The following is a 9,079-nucleotide window of genomic DNA, read 5'->3' as shown; positions in this document are numbered from 1 at the left end:
AGGATGACAAGCATGGTCTCCCCTATGGCTTCCTTCTAACTAAAGTGTTTGATCACTTCAAGGTAATCACTGGAAAGGTCACTAAAGGAATTAAAAAAATAAATGTTTCCTTGAGTACCCTAAAGGAGTGTGACATTGTGCAAAAGAAAGGAGGAGCATGCACCTCTACTATTTCTAGTCTTATTGAGGTAAATGAGAGGATCTTGGCTGAAGTGGAAAGGCTACGGGTTGAAAATGCTCTATTGAAAGCTGACACTGCTAAGTTAAAGGTAAAAGGACCTGATTCAAGTGAAGTGCAGACATCAGAGATTGCTGAATTGAAAGAAGACAATGCTCAGCTGAAGAAGAAGGTTGAACAACTTCAGGAGCAAATCTTGGACACTCACAAAGCTGCCGATGCAAGGCTGGACATGATGCTCAAAGCTTTTAATCCCATCAAACTTGCAATTCTATGATTCAATCATCTCAGTTCATTTTCGTTGTTAATCCTTGTCTGTTAACCCTTGTCCTTGTCTTTGCAAACATCTTATTCTGGTCTGACTAATGACATCGGCACTATGGCAAGTTTATGTTGTATGTTTGTGGTATAGATTGACTGCTAAGATCATTTGAATATTAATTCACTGGCACTCTCTCTTTATATTTGTGCTTAATGTCTCTTTTCAATGATGGCAAAAAGGGGAAAGAGTTGTTTGTTGTTTATGCTGCGTGTTGCGTATTGCGTGTAAGTTGTGCTCTGTGCCTGTTATTCTTTAAGTGTTGCGGGAAGAGTTGTGTGTTGTCAACCTGGTGTCTATGATGAATATGAAAGAATGATACTGAGGGACATGTCCTTATTCCTGGATACAAATTTGTTGAATATTTAGGGGGAATTCCAGGATACAAGCTAGTTGAATGTTGCATACTTACTATGGAAAAAAAAAATTGGTCATCAGGGGGAATATCCGTACAATTTTGTCATCATCAAAAAAGGGGAAATTTATGAGTTATAGCATTTCATAGTTTTGATAATTTGACAAACGGGCAAAGGACCAGGTTCTCTATCAGGTCCACGGGAGCACTGCCTGAAGACACGGTATGCTTCTTTGGCACGGTTTGGTATAACCGCGTGACATGTGTGTGTGTGTCCATGGTCACATGCTCTCTCTATTGGTCTCATACTTATACAACATGTTGAACATTATTTTCCCTAACACTTGCAAACATAAAAAGATTAGACTTATACTAGTGCAGCCGCCACAGTTCTCCTCGGGGCTTTCAAGAACAAGGTAAGACAGATTTCAAGGACCAGATCTCAACAACGGAAAATGTTTTGAGTCCTAGAATTGTCTAGTCTTTATGATCTCTACATTGTAAACCTATACTTCCTTAAGAAGAGTTTCATAGGTATTTTGTCTTTACTAAGCTTTTGTTGTTAACACTTGGCTAGAGTTAGTCATAGTTGTGTGAGGATTCAGCTAGAGTTAGCTGAATTAGTTTGGTGTTTGACTAGAGTTAGTCAAAGAAGGTGCTTGCAATAGAGTTATTATAAGGAGAGGGATTAGTGGTCTAATTCTTAGGTTGCAACAGCTTGTAATCTGAAACATTGCTCAGTTTAGTGAAGTTAGAAATCCTACTAGGATAGGTCGTGGTTTTTAATCCCTTGAGCAAGGAGTTTTCCACGTAAATATCTTGCCTTATTTACTTTTCATCTTTATCTGTGAAAATAGCTCAGGGACAAGGTCCCTTAGACTGTTTTGGTGAACTTTCAGGTGGTGAACCAAAAGGTGGACTCATAGGTTTTAACAGTATATATATTATCCTAATGTGTGGATAAACTGAACAATGCCTTATCTATGGACCCTGTGACTGTGGTCATCACACGCCTGGCTCAAAACTCATGCACCTGGCAACTGAACCCTGATTCAAGGATTGAAGGTAATTATAAATACTTTAATTTCTTGACTCGATGCAAAGTCTTTCAAAGAAAGGCATGATCAGTGACAATACATGTAGTCAATCCCAACTTGCTTTGATTTGAGACGTAGTTATGTTGTTCTTGGCTTTGAATTTTCTTATATTGTGATATCTTTTCTCATGAAATTTCTAGGGAGATCCTACTTACCTAGTTGTGGAGAATGATGGGACACTTACAACCTATGGTATCAATGTTGTGTGTACTCATCTTGGTTGTGTGGTGCCAATTAATACTGCTGAGAACAAGTTCATTTGCCCATGCCATGGATCTCAATACAATAATCAGGGAAGAGTTGTTAGAGGACCTGTTCCTTTGGTAAGTCCATAAGCTAGTATTTGGCACTAATACCTTTTTCTTTCCTTTTATCATAAATGCATAAAAGCAGTTTATGTACCAGCTTCATATCTTATCAATTGCCTCTGGCCTAACAGCAAGGCATGAGGCACTACATGGGCTTTTGGTCAAGCATTTGAACAATTGTTATAGCAGAAATTGTTGAAGCTGACTATTGTTAGGTTTTTGGGTTTTCCCTTCCTATGTGAAATTGGATTAATAAAACCCAATCCAATTAGGTTTTTGAGTTTTCCCTTCCTATGTGGAATTGGATTAATAAAACTCAATCCAATTTGGACCAGGCCAATTTTGCCCAAAATTTCTTCTATATATAGGATCAATTTAGGTCTTATTTTGAGAACACAAGAGTGAATTCATAGCAGCCATATAGAGAGAAAAATGTGAGAGAGAAAGCAGATTTTCGTCCAGAAATTTTACACATTCTGACGTCCGCTTTAAATTGCGTATCCCTACTCGTTAACCGTTGGATCGTACTGAAATTTGAACTGGGGGTTCTCAACATCTGGTTTTCGATTTCAACGGTAAAGATCGGATTTTGTGTTCTGTAGCTCCAGTTTTTGAGTACGAACAGTAACTCATTTTTGGGGGTGATTTCTCTCCTTTCTTCGCTAGTTTTGGTGCTATCTTTTATGTAGTGTTGCTCCGTGCTTGGCTTTGTTGTTGTAGCCATTTGGAGAACATTATTGTAACTCTTATTGTTTATAGTGGAGCTTTTGTGGGCCAGAGGTCCCGTTGATGTTTCCTCTTCACCTTGAAGGGGTTTTACCACGTAAATTTGGTGTCTCTTCCATTCGATTTATTTTTGCTTGCTTTGCTATTTTATTGTTGGTATAGCTGCTACCTGAATTTCCGTTTGTGCTAGTGTTTATTGTCTTCTCTTGGTTCAAATAGTGTCGGAAGTTTCGACTTGGGTATTTCTTCCGCTGTTACCTCGTCGTGTAATTTGGTTATTGCTTGTTTCTTCCCAACAAAGTGGTATCAGAGCTTGTGGTTGTATTTGGTTGTGTCAATTGTCTATTTGAATGATGGAGGCAAATATAAGCAAGATGGTTTGTTTAAATGGCAGTAATTACCATATTTGGAAAAGCAAGATGAAAGATCTTCTATTTGTCAAGAAGTTGTATTTACCTGTGTTCGCTTCTAAGAAACCCGAGTCTATTGAAGATGAGGATTGGAAATTTGAGCACTTACAGGTTTGTGGCTATATCAGGCAATGGGTTGAAGATAATGTTCGAAATCATATTGTTAATGAGACAAATGCTAAAAGCTTGTGGGAAAAGCTCGAGAGACTTTATGCTTCAAAAACTGGCAATAATAAGTTGTTCCTACTGAAACAATTGATGAATATTAGATACAAAGAGGCGGCCCTATTTCGATCATATCAATGATTTTCAGGGTGTCCTTGATCAGTTTCTGGAATGGGTGTCAAGTTTGATGAAGAAATACGAGGACTTTGGCTTCTTAATACTGCGCAGACTCTTAGGAAACTCTTCGAGTTTCTTTGACTAATTCGCTCTCCCGGTAATGGTGTAACCATGGAATATGCTAAGAGTGGTGTTTTGAATGAAGAGATGAGAAGAAGATCTCAAGCGTCGTCTTCTTGAACTTCACACTCCGATGTTTTGGTTGCGAAGACGAGGGGGAGAAGTAACCCGAGAGGTCGAATGGCGGAGAGGCAAAAGTAGAAGCAAGTCAAGATCCTCCAGGTACAAGACTCTTACATGTGACTATTGTCACTTGAAAGGGCACATCAAGAAACATTGCTACAAGTTTAAGAGAAACCAGAAAAAGCAAAAGAAAGAAGGCGATAATAAAAATCGTGTTCTTGTTATTCTTGAAAATGATCTTCTTATTGCTTGTGGTAAAAATGATATCAATCTTGTTTGTGATGAGTCTACTGGTTTGTGGATTCGAGTGCCACTTCTCATGTCACGCCAAAGAAGGAATTATTTTCTTCTTATACTCCGGGTAATTTTGAAAATCTATGAATGGGCAATAATAGTGAGGTTGAGGTACTTGGCATTGGCACGCCTTTGCTTGAAAAGTAAGAACGGTTGGAGGTTAGTTCGTAACAATGTCAAGCATACTCCAGATGTTCGTCTGAATTTAATTTCTGTGGGAAAGCTTGATGATGATGGTTATAATCAAACCATTGGTGGTGGCCAGTGGAAGCTTCTTAAAGGTTCAATGGTTATGGCTCGAGGTTACAAGATGTCTGACTTGTACTTATTTCAGGGTTCCACTTGTGGTGACTCAGTAAATTTGGTGAAGAATGATATTTCATCAGAATTATGGCATAGAAGGCCGAGTCATATGAGCGAGAAGGGGATTGATAATTTGGCTAAGAAGAATTTGCTTTCTGGAGTGAAACAAGCAAAGTTAAAGAGATGTGTTCATTGCTTAGCCGGAAAACAGAAAAGAGTTTCTTTTTATAGTCATTCGCTTTCAAAAAAGCTAGATTTGGTGGAGTTGGTACATTCTAATTTGTGTGGTCCTTTTAAAGTAAGCTCTCGTGGTGGTGCACTTTACTTTGTGACTTTTATTGATGATCATTCTCGCAAACTCTGGGTATTTCCTTTGAAGTCCAAGGATCAAGTACTTGATGTGTTCAAGACTTTTCAGGCCTTGGTTGAGAGACAGACAGGGAAGAAACTAAAATGCGTCCGCTCAGACAATGGTGGTGAATACATTGGTCCCTTTGATAATTATTGTAGACAGCAGGGTATTCGGCATCAAAAAACTCCTCCAAAGACTCCTCAGTTAAATGGTTTAGCAGAGAGAATGAACAGAACTCTAGTTGAGAGGGTTAGATGTTTGCTTTCGAGATGCTAAGTTGCTGATTCATTTTGGGCGAGAAGCACTTAATCGTTGCTTATGTTATCAATTTATCTCTCTTGTTGCTTTGGATGATGATGTCCCCGACGAGTTTGATTTGGTAAGGATGTCTCTTATGCTCATCCGAGAGTCTTCGGGTGTAAGGCCTTTGTGCATGTTCCTAAGGATGAGAGGTCAAAAATTTGGAAGTTAAAACTAGGCGTGTATCTTCATTGGTTATGGTCAAGACGAATTTGGCTATCATTTCTATGATCCAGTTGAGAAGAAACTTGTTAGAAGCCGTGATGTTGTGTTCTTTGAAAACTGGACAATTGAAGATTTTGACAAAGCTGAGAAGGTTGATTCTCATAGCAATGAGAGCTTAGTTGATGTTGATCCAATTCCTGTGACTATTGCACCTGAAGAAAATCTTCAAAATAATGAAGATCAAGTTGATAATGAAGATAGTGATCATGTTCAGAATGACCAGCATGAAGTTATTGATGCTCCAGTGGAAGATGATGTGGTTGGCCAGCAACCAATTGCTATTGATGTTCCAGAGAGTTCTCTAAGAAGATCTATTAGAGAGAAAGTAACTTCATCTCGTTATTCTCCCAATGAGTTTGTACTCTTGACTGATGGGGGAGAACCTGAAAGTTTTGATGAGGCCATGGATAGTGAAGAAAAAGAAAGGTGGTTTGATGATATGCAAGATGAGATTAAATCCTTGCATGATAATCATACATTTAATCTGGTTAAGCTTCCTAGAGACAGAAAAGCTTGGAAAAACAGGTGGGCTTTTAGGGTGAAACATGAAGATGGTAACCCGGCCCACGGTACAAGGCTAGATTGGTTGTCAAGGGCTTTAATCGTTAAGGAGTTGATTTTGATGAAATCGTTTCTCCATTTGTGAAGATGGCATCTATTCAGGTTGTCCTACGCTTGGCTGCGAGTCTAGATTTAAAGTGTTGCTTGATCGCCGGGATGGCGGTTTCCTCCACATAGTCGGGAGGGGGAGAATTGTTAGATTTTTGGGTTTTCCCTTCCTATGTGGAATTGGATTAATAAAACCCAATCCAATTAGGTTTTTGGGTTTCCCTTCCTATGTGAAATTGGATTAATAAAACCCAATCCAATTTGGACCAGGCCAATTTTGCCCAAAATTTCTTCTATATATAGGATCAATTTAGGTCTTCTATATATAGGATCAATTTAGGTCTTATTTTGAGAACACAAGAGTGAATTCATAGCAGCCATATAGAGAGAAAAACGTGAGAGAGAAAGCATATTTTCGTCCAGAAATTTTCTGCTACAGCAGTCCGCTTTAAATTGCGTTTTCCAATTCGTTAACCGTTGGATCATGCTGAAATTTGAAATGGGGGTTCTCAACATCTGGTTCTTCGATTTCAACGGTGGAGATCGGATTTTGGGGTCTGTAGCTCTAGTTTTCGAGTACGAACAGTAGCTCATTTTTGGGGGTGATTTCTCTGAACAGTAGCTCATTTTTGGGGGTGATTTCTCTCCTTTCTTCGCTAGTTTTGGTGCTATCTTTTATGTATTGTTTCTCCGTGCTTGGCTTTGTTGTTCTAGACATTTGGAGAACATTTTTGTAACTCTTGTTATTTATAGTGGAGCTTTTGTGGGCCAGAGGTCCCGTGGATGTTTCCTCTTCACCTTGAAGGGGTTTTACCACGTATATTTGGTGTCTCTTTCATTCAATTTATTTTTGCTTGCTTTGCTATTTTATTGTTGGTATAGCTGCTGCCTGAATTTCCGTTTGTGCTAGTATTTATTGTCTTCTCTTGGATCAAATAGTGTGGGAAGTTTCGACTTAGGTATTTCTTCCGCTGTTACCTCATCGTGCAATTTGGTTATTGCTTATTTCTTCCCAACAACTATCACTATATAGAAATAGCTCAAAAATAAAAGAGGAAAAAATATTAGGAGAGGGTGCATTATGCATAAATAGGATATATCCACGAGTACACTTGTCAAGTAATAAGAGACCCTCACATAAGTTAGGTATGTTATTTGACACATAAAATATAATTTCTCAAAAGAAAGACCCGTGTTTTGCTGGGAATTAGATGAAACTAGCAGTCATTTATGTCGGTGTATATAACTTAAACAGTTGTAGTAACTTGCAATGTTCAACTTATAACAGTCCTTGGCATTGGCTCACGCTGACATTGATGATGGGAAGGAAGTGTTCGTTCCATGGGTTGAGACAGACTTCAGAACTGGTGAAGCTCCATGGTGGGCTTAGTATCCCTCTTAACTTCAACATTTTTGATTCCTGCAGTATCTTGTGATATCTTTTGTATCATAGTGCTTCTCCCTTTATTATTCATGAAGATAAAATAAACGTTAGTTTTATGTTGTAAGCATTAGAACATATCCCTTTTACAGTCCCCTAATGACCTCTTTTTTTCCTGGGATAAATTTGTTTCAATTGTTCATAAATATCATTCAAATTTCATTATCATGTCCTCGTGAAAAGATGTTTAGTACTCCTATCAGCCTATCTGATCTGCCATTGTATCTTCGGAATTAAAGATCAGTTATTTTTCTTGTGAATTTTGTTGGGCTGTTTTCTAGTGTAAAACTCCCTGGATTGTTTGCACCATATGTCTTTTTCTGTGGTCACTTTTAAATTCTATTATTGTGAGTGGACTAATGAAATTTTACCTTTAAGAATAGTTGGATGAATTTATCTTTACCGACAAATTTAACCCATTGAAATAAGAGTAACTTAACTGGAAAAAAATAAAATAAAAAGAGTAACTTACGCAAATAACTAAAATTTAGTTGTTTCTAATGAGCTGTAGCTAGTATTTTCATATTTAGATTCGTAGCTAGTTTTTAGGTATCCTCCCGTGTATTTGAATGTATTTAAATACACTGTTCAGCCATATACATATGTAGATAAATGAAACAAACAACACATAAAATCAAAAGTTCAATTTATTTGGCAAACATATAGTCATAATTGCAGTAAAGACAAAAATACAATCAAATACATGAGTGTATATAAATGTATATAATTGCAGTACAAACAAATATAATCAAAATATGTATTCAGCCATATCAATGTGTATACAAATACACATACATATGTATTCAGCCATTGCAGTAAAGTTGTCCAAAACAATGATTCAAATACACCTGCATATAACTAATTCAAAGCAAATTTACATTCATATACATATATTTTTTTGATGTATTTGACTATATCAGAATTTGATACTACTAAATTATATCAAATTAAATAAACAAAAATTCAATACAATATAGCTATTTAACTCAATATACTATATAAAAAAACTACATCATTTAAGGATACAAGACACTCCAGAATACAACTGCATATAACTCATTCAAATACATATATACAACTGCATATAGGTATGAAATGAAAATTGAAAATTTACTGTAGCTATGAATAGTAATTAAATTAAATAGTAGTGATTAACCACAAAAACCTCTTAGAATTAGCTATGTCATGTAAAATTTCATTGAAATAATGGGAACAGGATTTAAATAGTGGCCATAAGGTCATTTATGCAAATGACCCAGTTTTAGCAGGCTTTAGAGGCCCATACACCGTCATGACAAAAAGAGACTGTCGTCTTATTTTTAGGGTCATTTGCACGATGGTCCTTCAAAGGCACTGGTCATTAATTTTTTCCCCTCAAATTGCTGGTCTTTAATTTTTGTCCTTCGCCTACCCTAAGGTTCTGGGTTGGAACTCCGGCTTAGTCAAAAAAGAATTTCGCAAGGCAGAGGTTTGTAGCAAAATTAGGCCTATTTGGGCAAAAGTTAGGCCTTGTAGCAAAATTAGGCCTATTTGGGCAAAAGTTAGGCCTTAAGGCAAACTTTTACCCAAAATTAGGCCTTAAGGCAAACCTCTGCCTTTAAGGCCTAACTTTTGCCCAAAATTAGGCCTATTCGGGC

General features: G+C 37.3%; 1 pseudogene; it reads left to right on the top strand.

Moving 5' to 3' along the window:
- The first annotated feature begins 652 nt into the window (after nt 1-652).
- On the top strand, nt 653-7,567 carry LOC132038382 (cytochrome b6-f complex iron-sulfur subunit 2, chloroplastic-like; annotated as a pseudogene).
- Nucleotides 7,568-9,079: the final 1,512 nt, after the last annotated feature.

Source organism: Lycium ferocissimum, chromosome 11 (genome assembly GCF_029784015.1).
Source record: "Lycium ferocissimum isolate CSIRO_LF1 chromosome 11, AGI_CSIRO_Lferr_CH_V1, whole genome shotgun sequence".
Classification (NCBI taxonomy): domain Eukaryota; kingdom Viridiplantae; phylum Streptophyta; class Magnoliopsida; order Solanales; family Solanaceae; genus Lycium; species Lycium ferocissimum.
Note: the sequence above shows the minus strand (reverse complement) of the source record. Positions and strands in the feature narration are given on the sequence as shown.